General features: G+C 34.8%; 1 long non-coding RNA gene across 5 annotated transcripts; it reads right to left on the bottom strand.

The window, feature by feature from the left end:
• Positions 1 to 717: 717 nt before the first annotated feature.
• Positions 718 to 3,962, bottom strand: LOC111369507. 5 transcript variants are annotated; one of them, XR_002698158.1, is made up of 5 exons: positions 3,091 to 3,962; positions 2,641 to 2,959; positions 1,970 to 2,075; positions 1,607 to 1,695; positions 718 to 1,136 (listed from the first exon to the last, which is right to left on the bottom strand). It is a non-coding gene; the product is annotated as an uncharacterized LOC111369507 (long non-coding RNA). The 5 variants fall into 5 exon arrangements; XR_002698156.1 differs by having other exon boundaries at positions 2,641 to 3,150; positions 3,810 to 3,962; XR_002698157.1 differs by having other exon boundaries at positions 1,607 to 1,725; positions 2,641 to 3,962.
• Positions 3,963 to 12,347: the final 8,385 nt, after the last annotated feature.

The following is a 12,347-nucleotide window of genomic DNA, read 5'->3' as shown; positions in this document are numbered from 1 at the left end:
AAAAAATATACGTGAAATCCTATGTCACTAAAAAAAAAAAAAAAAATTTGGTTCCAGGGACCAAATAAATTGGTAGCTAAAGAATGGTTTTTGGTAGGTAAAATCCTTTCACGACCATAGAATTGTGGTCGCTGGCTAGTCGCTAATAGACCGTCGATGAAGGGTTCCGGCAACCAAATATGTGTGGTGGCTAAACATAAAACTAACAGCGGCCAAAGGGGTTCACTTCTGGTCGCTAGTAAAAGTGGGAATTGGTTTATTAATGTCCTTTTGCAACCGAATGAGTGGTTGGTAATGCCTTTAGTGACCAAATACGCGTGGTCGTTGGCTAGTCGGTAAGACATCGTTGGTGAAGGTTTCCAGCGACCAAAGACGTGTGATCACTAGTAGTTAACATCCAGCGACCAACTGTGGTCGGTGAAAGTTAATGCCTCGAGCGACCAATTATGTGGTCACTAGTAGTTGACATCTAGTGACCAAATTCTGGTCGATGAAAGCTAAGGTGAATAACGACCAATGTTGTGGTCACTGGTAGATTTTGCACGCTTTTGCAACCAATGTTTGGTTAATAAATGTTGATGTCAATCTTTTAATAGCCGATAACTTTTACTCCTACTAATATTTTATCCAATATCTCAATTATCAAAAACCACAAAGATAGTTGAAGATAACAATTTCGATAATTGGAAAAAAATTAAAAAGAAACATATTGCTTCAGAAGTAAAACTATATTGCACATATTTCGAGTATTAGTAGTCGGTATATAAACAAGAGTACCATTTACGAGGTTAATTTTACTTGTAGCACCAAACAAAAAATGACTTCAGCAACCAAGACATGAGAACTTTATCAAGAGTACAGATAGTATGATTCATATTCCACATCAAGCACGAGCCCTCTTGTTACTGCACGACGGACACTTGTACTGCTTGATATGCTTGGCTCTAGCTGGTGCAATCTTCAATCACATACCATGGAACCACTTCTCCACAAGCACCACAAAGAGTCTCACCATGTTCCTCGTCTTCTTCCTCGTCCAAGGCCTTATCTTCATCTTTAGGCTTTGACTTTGAAAATTTTCCCAAAGATTTAGATGCACTCCATCTCCACCAAAAAGTGTACAAGTGATGATATCACTAAAAAAAGGAAATAAAACTAATGACCGAGAGATAATTAAACAAGTAGGACTGGATGATGTTAGAAGTGTCGTTTTCAATTTACTTTGAATTGCAAATATTTTAAGCCGATTTTCATCAAAGTGTTGTGCAGGAAATCAAATAAAAGAATGAGTACAATGAGAAAGCAAAGTACACAAATGAATTCCATTAACATTCTTTCATTTCAAATCACAACCTTAAGACATAACATAGATTAAATAATAATTACTCAAACCAGAACTTTGATTTGTCACTGCCGTGATTATGCTGCCATTCACTCCAATTATTCAATTTTAACCAACCATATAACTTCATTGTGTTAAAAAATTAAAATCCTAATAAACAAGAGTACCATTCAAGAGATCATAACAAGCTGCTAGAGCAATTTTTTAGATTTCAACCAGTAAAATTGAAGTCCATGAAGCAGAGAAATATCATCCAAAACATACGTTGAGCCTTTCATGAGCTTCCTTCACTACTTTTCCATCTTTCTTCTTTCTCTAATTATATGGCCATCTTTCCAGAAATAGCTCAGCACCTTCCAGTCAAAAAGAAAAAGGGAAGTCACCTGAAATAATGTACTTCCTCCAAAATAATACTCCATGAAATAAAGTTACATGTGCAAAACATATATATTATCATATAACCAGGTTGGTAGCTCAATATTCATCAAGTGATCATCATCCAAATATTAATGTCCATTTCTATGACATAGCTTAGCATGACAAACCAACTTAAGCAACCAGAAACGAGTACTAATCCTAGATAACAGAAATATTGACATATAAGGAGGTGCATTTGTAAAAGAATACCTATGAAGATGTCAAACCACCAGAGACCAAATTTGTGAACTTATCATATTTTCCTTATAACGTCAACAATATGATCACAATACTACGATTAGGAGCCATTGGTCACCTGGAACAATGAACATGATCCAAATTACCAATTTTTAGAGAGAACTTGGATGAAGATAATATGAAAGCGACTTATAATAAAGCTTAAAGTTTCGGATTACAACCTAATTTTCGTATTTTATCATTAAGAGATCAGGTTAAATATCAAAAGAACGACGACCAAAACTGCTTTCTGAGCTTCAACACAGAATAAAATGAACCCATGTAGCTTTATTTGTTTCGTTTTCCAAATTCCCTAAAATAATTACATCTGCTTCGGACATCAAATTAATTTGTGTACAGACTTCATCAATGTCTTCTTCAGCCTATAGAGCAGAATAATTTATAGACAACAAAAGTTCTCTAACTTAATTCACTACTGAACGATTTTTAGTTGCTAATTTAGAAACAATAGACATGCTTCTCGTGGATTTATGATTTAATCCTACCCCCATATATGTAAGCACTACCCCAATATAGAGCATGTTAAGCTTCACACAATTTAACAAGCAAACACAAAAGTATTTCACAAAGCCAAAAGGAAAAAAAAAAATTAAAATAATTAAAAAGGTAAAGAAAGACCATACCAATAGCTGAATGTTAAAAACACTGCAAAGGATCTTTTAAGGGTAGACTAAATGTTGTTGCCTTTTGATTCAATTTCTCATTTTGTTGATGCCTCCAACCAATCAATCCCGAAAATTAAAAACAAAAAAAAGAAGGAAAAGAAATTACAAGAAATCTAGGAGCACTCAAAGGAGCTTGACTTAAACATGTTGAATGGGTGTGTAATGAAAGGATCATTAAATGAAATAGAAAAATATTAGGCGTACTATTTATTGAAGCAAATCACTCAAGCAATGGCTTTTTATCCTAAACCTTCAATTCTGAAATTGTGTCCAGATCCTGAAAATTATTATGATCAGAGCATGCATGTGAAAATACAATATAATGTGCACACACATTAAACACGAATCGGGAATGACACATGTCAAAGTAATAACTGACAAAAAGCGGAAATGGGCAATAACACAAACATTAAAAATGGAACAGCCGCATGTAGAGCTACATATAAAGCCACCACCAAGGGGTTGACTCTGCAAGCATGTGAGAACAGAGAACAATGAGGGATTAACCAGAAACTGATAGCCATAATTATCTTGAAATACAGTAAAATGATCCCACCTACATTCTCCCTTACAGAACAACAAATCACAACATAAAGTAATATAAAAAGGAAGGCAGGGGAATAAACCAACTGAGCAAGGGATAGAGAAACATAAGATTGATCCGGTCAAATAACAACTAAAGCCACTAAAGATAAATATCTGCAATGCCTTTTCCTGAAGCAAATGATTTTAGGGATATCCCTTGGATGTCATAATGTTTAACTAATTAATAGAGCCATCCAAGTAGTGTCGTGTTTTGGATGTCCAATAACTGACTTATCAGAAATGGGGGTTCCCAAACTCTGAGAATCTAAGAGAAGTCATGAAGTGTATATTGTATATCAATAACTCAGTTGAAAAGAAATATATGTGCGTGCACGAGTTCTCAAAAAAACAAGGTTAAGTAAATTATTTCAGAGAAATTTCATCAAACACATGCATCATTCCTCTGTATATAAACACACACACACACACACACACACATTAATACATACAAACAAGACGTTAAAAAATCCCGAAATAGTTCTTAGGATCTAATCCATCATCGCCTATCAAAAATAAATTAAAAATATTTAGGAAAATCCCACCAGCATTGGCACCCTTCTACGACGCTAGGCGCGAGGGTTTGGCTCACTCGTTCACTAGGGATGGCCTCACCTTCAACCATTTTCAAAATAGTGTTAAAAAAATCTTAAGGTTGATGATAGCATCGTTTGACACGTGTCCAAGCGTCTTTAGCCTCTTTTATATATTTAGGATTAGGATAGGATTATTATCACGAGATATGTCAATGAATTTGTTTATTTAGCTTTTTGGGCCAACCGGGTCAGGTTCTGATTGGGATGGGTTTTTGTTGAATAAATTGTTGATTTGTTTATAAGTTTTCGATTTGTGACGAATGAACAAATTGTGACCTATAAAATATTTGCATTGTGACCGCAAAATAATTTGGTACATATAACTATTTTGATTTTTGACCGAAAAATAATATGTGATTAATTAAATTATTAATTAGTGACCAAATTCTATAGATTTGTGATTGTAATATTTAATTAATAAAATATATAATTAATTAATTAAATCATAAATAAATTTTAATAAATATATAATTTTTGAAATTTGAAACATTTGTTCTTAGTTTTGAAAGGGTGACACTTAACATTTTAGTTATGAATTTTTCTATATTGAGCTAATTAAGTTTGAGTTGGATTGTGGCATGTATAACTAACCCTATAAAACTCGTCCCGAATTAATTTGGTACTTTTTTTACAATTTGATTTTTAAACTTCAATAACATCGAGCCATAAAATAGAAGAAATCACAGAAGCAGTAGGGACTCATTGGAGGATAGAAGGGTTGGATTTGATCTCAAAAGACAATACAGTACTAACTTTCTTCAATATAACGAGAGGAGATATAGCTTGTCAATCTGCATCCCTGACACACCCCATCCCTTGTAACACCACTAGATCCAGACGTGGCATGTGCCGATAATAGATACCAATTAAAAGTCGGACCCACCATCAAGGCTACTACAAATACAATATATCACTTTTTATACATCATTTTTCTAATAGAATTTCGGCATTGTCTCCCTTGTAAACTGGACTAACCAACCTATGATCAATTTCACACAAATCCCAAACTATAGCACAACACAATAAAGATAAGCCGAAATCTCAACATTTACTAAGAAATAAAATGAAATATACATATGGATACAAAATAAATAGTGAACCCCATAACTATTTACAAGTGATGCAAAATCATATCTAGACATGAACACGCGCTCCAAAATACTGACTACATGTTTTATGAAGTGAATCATACTAACAAATTTTGTCGTGTGGTTCTGACTCTAAAATCAAGGCTCAACTCAAAAAGATGCCCAAATTCTCAACTGCTGACTGATAAGGAAAAAATTGGAAAAATATATGAGTTGATAGATCAGTGAGTGGAGAAGTTCAAAATAAATATATTTTTTCATTTATACATTTTTATTGAAAATCAAATTCATATCATTTGATAATTCACAAGCTACAATCATGTAATTATAGCCAAAAAATGAAATATTCACATAAGGTCATAAAATATCATCTTAAAATTATGATATAACAATATCAGCTGATAACCATGCTATAATCTCATCACATGAAACATGCTGAAAAATCCACAAAAAATGTACCTTCTGACTGAAATATTTAATCTACCACTCGAGCTAAAAACTTTCGCCACAGGCCTTTGGCTCCCTCCGTGAACGAAAGCCGGTCTCAAGGACTTCTCATAATCAATTCTAGAATACGGCCAAGACCCCTCTGTAAACTATATGTATACGATCAATAGCAATGTCAGGTCAAGACCATTCGTGTAGGATAGAACACGGCCAATGCCCCTCTATAATTTAGAAGAAGTATATAATCATGAGTACTTTTCTGGCTGATCTCAATATTGCATGTCTCACATACTAAACAAATCTCAATATCACATATCTCACATACCAAGTCACAAACATACCATAAATAATTTTTGAGATTCACATGTATCATAATAAAAGATATTTCCATAATAACTATGTAATTCGAACACATAATTGTACATACTTTGATAATATACTCAATTTATAAATACTTTAAAAATATTTATATTTTTCCACTCATAGAACTATATATGCCAAAATCAACTTGATTGGTATGCTATCTCGATATCCGTATCGCCGTCTGAAATATAATATAATTTTTAAATCAATAATTAACTAATTTCAATAATTCAATAGGCGATACCCAAACTTAATTATTTCACGTTTAGGCGATTTCTAAAGTCTCTTTAATTACTAAAACTAATTTTTCTTTCATTTTACTCAACTTCGTAGTTTATTATACTCAATCCCTTCAATAAAATTAAATTTAATCTGATAATCTAACAACTATAAAATCAAACATAACATTTCAATAAGTAACTTTTACTTACCTTTCAAAATTGAGAAATTCAAGCCTAATAGTATAACCCATTTAATTCCTAACATGTTGGCGAGTTTTCCCTTTTTTCTTCTTTTTCTTCCTCTTTTATCTTTTTTTCCCCCTCTTTTTCCTTTCTCTTTTTCTCTCTTCTTCTTCTCTACACCATTTTCTAGTGTTTGTGTGTGTTGTGTATTATTAATTTGGTTTTGGGTAGAATTTGATTGATATCAATCCAATTCCATCGCCTCATTATTTTATTTATATATATTTTTTTGTTTGACCTTTATTTTTTTTAAACTTAATGTATTACAAAACTCACCCCCCTAAAAGAATTTCATCCTCGAAATTCAATTGATCATGTCGTGAATACTGAGAACGCATCTGCTCTTCACTTTCCAATGTCGCTTCTTCTACAGCATGATTTCTCCACAAAACTTTAACCAAAGGAATAGTCTTACTACGCAAGACATGTTCCTTCCTGTCCAATATTTGAACTGGTTCTTCTTTATCGGTAAGATTTTCCTTCAATTCTACTGGTTGTGATTCCAAAACATGAGATGGATCTGGAATATACTTATGAAGCATGGAAACATGGAATACATCATGAATTCTGGACAATTCTGTTGGCAACGCTAATCGATACACAACTGGACCGATGCGTTCAACAATCTCATATGGGCCAATATACCTCCGATTCAATTTACCTCGTTTACCAAATCTTATAACACCTTTCCATGGCGACAATTGCAGGAAAACTCTATCCCCAACATCAAATTCAAAGTTTCTTCTGCGTCTATCTGTATAGTTCTTCTATTTATCTTGGGTTGTCTTTAAGTTTTCTTTAATTATCTTTACTTTTTTAGCGGTAATCTATATATTCAGGACCCAATAACTTTCTTTCACCAACATCATCCCAACATACTAGAGTTCTGCATTTCCTACCATACAGTGTTTCAAAAGTAGCCATTTCTATACTCGAATGATAACTGTTATTATAAGCAAACTCCATCAAAGAAAGATGAGTATCCCCATTCCCTTTAAACTGTAGTACACAAGCTCGTAACATGTCTTCCAAAGTCTGAATGATTCTTTCTGACTAACCATCTGTTTGTGAATGAAAAGCTGTACTAAAATGAGGTTTAGTACCCATAGTTTTCTGCAAACTGAGCCAAAATTTAGAAGTGAAACGAGAGTCTCTGTCTGAAACAATAGATACTGGTGTCCCATAAAAACTGATTATCTCATCATCATATATTTTTGTCAATTTATCTAATGAGTAAGTGACTTTAATAGGCAAAAATCTAGCAGTCGCTGTTAACCTGTCTACAATGATCTATATGTTATCATGTCCACTCTAAGTCCGTGGAAGTCCGAATAGAAAATCCACAATAATGTGTTTCCATTTCCACTTATGAATAGGCAACGTTTGTAACAATCCTGCTGTTTTCTGATGATCTGGTTTCACTTGTTGGCAAATGAGGCATCTGGATACAAACTCCGCTATTTCTCTCTTCATTCCATGCCACCAATAGTGTTCTTTGAGTACACGATACATTTTTGTACTACTTGGATGCATCGCATAAGCTGAACTATGTGCTTCTTCTAGAATTTCTCTCTTCAATTTCGAATCATCTGGAACACATAATCTGTTTCCCATAATTAAAGCTCCTTCATCTCGAATGGCATAATCTGTATGCGTACCTTTACTAACTTCTTCTTTCAATTTGCTCAACATTGGATCTTGAGTTTGAGTTTTTCTAACTATGTCAATCAAAGTAGGTCTCACTTGGAAGTTGGCAAACAATGCTCCTACATTGGTAACTGATAATTGGGCATGAGAAGCTTTGAACTCACCAAACAAAGATGAGCATACTGCATTAGTCTGGGTCATAGGACTCAATATTTTTCGACTGAGAGTATCAGCAACTACATTAGCCTTCTCTGGATGATAATCAATCTTGCAAGCATATTCTTTTATCAGCTTTAACCATCTTCTTTACCTCAAGTTTAACTCTTTTTGATCGAAAATATACTTTAAGCTTTTATGATTTGTATATATCTAGCATCTCTCGCCATACAAGTAATGTCTCCAAATTTTCAAGGCTAGGACAACATCAGCTAGCTCTAAGTCATGTGTAGGATAACTCAGTTCATGTTTCTTTGACTACCTGGAAGCATACGCTATAGCTTTCCCATTTTGCATAAAAACACAACCAAGACCCTGACGTGAAGCATCACTATATATCACAAACTCTTCACCGGGAGATGGAAGGGTAAGAACTAGGGCTGACACTAATCGATTCTTTAATTCAAGGAAATTTCTCAATCTTCATTCCAGACAAATTTAGCATTCTTTCTAGTCAAACTGGTCAAAGGCAGAGCAATTTCAGAAAATCCCTCTATAAAACGAAGATAATAACCTGTTAAGCCAAGAAAACTTCGTATTTCTGTCACATCAGTAGGTCTTTCCCATTTTACCATTGCCTCTATTTTCTGCGGGTCAACATGAATTCCTTCTGCAGATATGACATGTCCCAAAAATAGAGCTTTATAAAAGCAGAATTAACATTAACTGAATTTAGCATACAACTGCTCATCATGTAGAGTTTGCAAGATGATTCTGAGATGCTCTGTGTGTTCATCGTGATTATGAGAGTATACTAAAATATCATCGATGAATACAATCACAAATCTATCCGAATATGGGCTGAACACTCTATTCATCATATCCATAAATGCTGCTGGTACGTTGGTCAACCCAAAGGGCATCACAAGAAACTCAAAATGACCATATTTTGTCCTGAAAGCAGTTTTTAGGACATCACTATCCCAATTTTAAGTTGATGATATCCAGAACGCAAATCAATCTTTGAAAATACTGAGCACCACGAAGCTGATCGAACAGATCATCAATACGTGGCAAAGGATATTTATTGTGAATTGTCACTTTATTCAATTGTCTGTAATCTATGCACAGTCGCATGGTGCCATCTTTCTTTTTCACAAACAAAACTAGTGCTCTCCAAGGAGATACACTAGGTCTGATGAAACCCTTTTCTACCAACTCTTGCAACTAAACCTTTAGCTCTTTCAATTCTGCTGATGCCATTCTATAGGGTGCCCATGAAATAGGTGCAGTTCCTGGAATCAGATCTATAGTGAACTCTATATCTTTGTTTGATGGTAAGCCTAGTAATTCTTCTGAAAATACATCAGGAACGTCCTTGACTACTGAGATATCTTCAAGTTTTAGTTTGCTAACATCTGTATCAATTACATGAGCAAAATATGCATTGCAACCCTTGTTGAATAATTTTCTAGTGTCAATAACAAATATCATACAAGACGGTAAAATTATGCTCTGTCCATTGAATATAATTTCTACCTGTCCTGGTTGTCCAAACACAACCTCCTTTCGAAAACAATCAACTGAAGCTCGATTTGTTGTCAAAAAGTCTATACCCAAGATAACATCGAAATCATGCATGTCAAGAGGTATTAAATTTGCCTCGAGCTTGTTCTCCTTTACTTTAATCCCACAATCTCGATATATATTATTTCCTGATAGTGATTCTCCTACTGGTGTATTCACTACTAAACAACTGCCTAAAAGTTTTGGCTTTTGATTTGCATATAAAGCAAATGCAAATGACATAAAAGAATGTGTAGATCTAGGATCAATCAAAATACGAGCATTTCTATAAAAAAATAGACAACATACACATGAAAGCATCTTGTGACTCCTCTGCAGCCTGCTAAGTCATAGCAAAAACTTTGCCCTGGGTCTTCGATCGTCCTGCTTGCCCTTTTGATTTTTACCACTACCGCTTGCGATATTAGACTGTGCCACACTGTTTGTACCTGCTCTGTTAGCTGAATCATCTCTCTGAGTCTGATTCTGTCTTGTACTACCTGCACTCCACTGAGGAAACATCCTCTGTGCCATGCTACCCTCCTAGAATACGATTAAGCAATTCCTCTTCAGTTGTCTTTCTTGGCCACAACGATAGTAAACATCAACTCCCTTGAACTTTAAATGCTCTCCAAGATGAGATCTTTCACATAATTAGCAAGAAAAAATCTGCCACTAGTAGAACTCTCTCCCTATCTCAGAGTAAATGCTCTCTGGAAAGAGCCCTAAGTATAATTACGACTGGCCAATGGTTGCTGTACAATACTAGGACTAAATTTAGGACCCTGACTTCCTCGTAATCAAGATTTGAATTGACTTGAACTGGGCACACCAGGTTGAAATCCTCTACTATCCCTCCGTGGTGGTCTATAGCTAGAAGCACTCTCCATTGTCTGACTACTACTTGCGCTAAACATTGTTTGTTTTCTATTACTTGGCCTATCAAAAATGCTCTTTTCTACTCTCAAAGCTGATTTCACCAATTTGCCAAATACATTCCAGCCTGCAGCTATTACTACTGATTAGATTTCTTCCCTTAACCTATTTCCAAATCATCTACATTTATCAATTTCATTGCTTACCAGAACTTGGGCATACTTTGAAAGTTCAATAAATTTCACCCGATATTTTGGAACTGTCATCTGCCCTTGTACTAGTTTCAAAAATTCCTCCCGCCTTGCACCTTTATAGGATCGAGGATAATAGGCATTGTAAAAGATACGACAAAAATCTATCCAAGTAATGATGGAAGGGTCTAAATATGTGCTCCGTACCGACTGTTACCAATCATACGCTCCCTACTCTAATAAGAAGGTGGCAAGACATAACTTCCAATCGTCCGAGCAACCCATAATGTCAAATACCCTCTCTATCTTGGTCATCCATGCCTGCACAACTACAGGATTGGCTGTGCCAGTGGACACTTTAGCCCCTAACTTTGTAGTCCTTTCAATACTAAAATCTCTGTCAGTATTATGCATAGCAAATGTAATGACAATAGCAATTCTTTCAGCAGCAATAGGATCAGTTCCAATCACATTTTCCTATCCCTGTTGTTCAGGAGGCTAGTGAACTGATTCATCTACTCTCTCGGGCTCTCTTAGTTCATCTCTATTAGGAGCAATGTGAGACTGGGGCAATTTATCACGGAGCCTTCGAGTTTTGCCACCACGAGGCATGACTCACCTACAGTTATGCATGATATACTAAACATCAAAATGTATGCATGTACAATGCAAACCTATGAACTCTAATGCATGCTCTGATACCAAACTGACACATCCCGCCCCATGTAACACCACTAGATCAAGACGTGGCATGTGCCGATGATAGATACCAACTAAAAGTCGGACCCACCATCAAAGCTACTATAAATACAATCTATCACTTTTTATACATTATTTTTCTAATAGAATTATGGCATTATCTCCTTTATAAACAGGACTAACCAACCTGGGATCAATTTCACACAAATCCCAAACTATAGCATAGCACAATAAAGATAAGCCGAAATCTCAACTTTTACCAAGAAATAAAATGAAATATACATATAAATACAAAATACATAGTGAGCCCCATAACTATCTACAAGTGACGCAAAATCACATCTAGACATGAACATGCATCCCAAAACACTGACTGCATGTTCTATGAAGTGAGTCATAGTAACAAATTCTATCGTGTGGCTTTGACTCCAAAATCAAGGCTCAATTCAAAAAGATGCCCAGATTCTCAACTGCTGGCTGATAAGGAAAAACGTGGAAAATATGTGAGTTGATAGCTAAGTGAGTGGAGAAGTTCAAAATAAATATACTTTTTCATTTATACATTTTTATTAAAAATCAAATTCATGTCATTTGATAATTCACGAGCTACCATCATGTAATTATAGCCAAAAAATGAAATATTCACATAAGGTCATAAAATATCATCTTAAAATCATGATATAACGTTAGCTAATAACCATGCTATAATCTCATCACATCAAACGTGCTGAAAAATCCAACAAAAATGTACCCTTTGACTGAAATATATAATCCGCCTCTTGGGCTCAAAACTTTCGCCACAGGCTTTTGGCCCCCTCCATGAATGAAAGCCGGTCTCAAGGACCTCTTTTCTCTTTCTTTCTCACTGTTCTTGTGTCTTTGAAGTTGGAATGGGTTTTAATTTGTTTAAATGTGAATGGATTGATATATAATCCAATTCACTGCCTCACCATTTTGGAATATATATATATATATATATATATATATATA

This window comes from Olea europaea, chromosome 20, assembly GCF_002742605.1.
Source record: "Olea europaea var. sylvestris chromosome 20, O_europaea_v1, whole genome shotgun sequence".
Lineage (NCBI taxonomy): Eukaryota > Viridiplantae > Streptophyta > Magnoliopsida > Lamiales > Oleaceae > Olea > Olea europaea.
The sequence above is the reverse complement of the archived record's forward strand: the minus strand, read 5'-3'. Positions and strand labels throughout refer to the sequence as shown.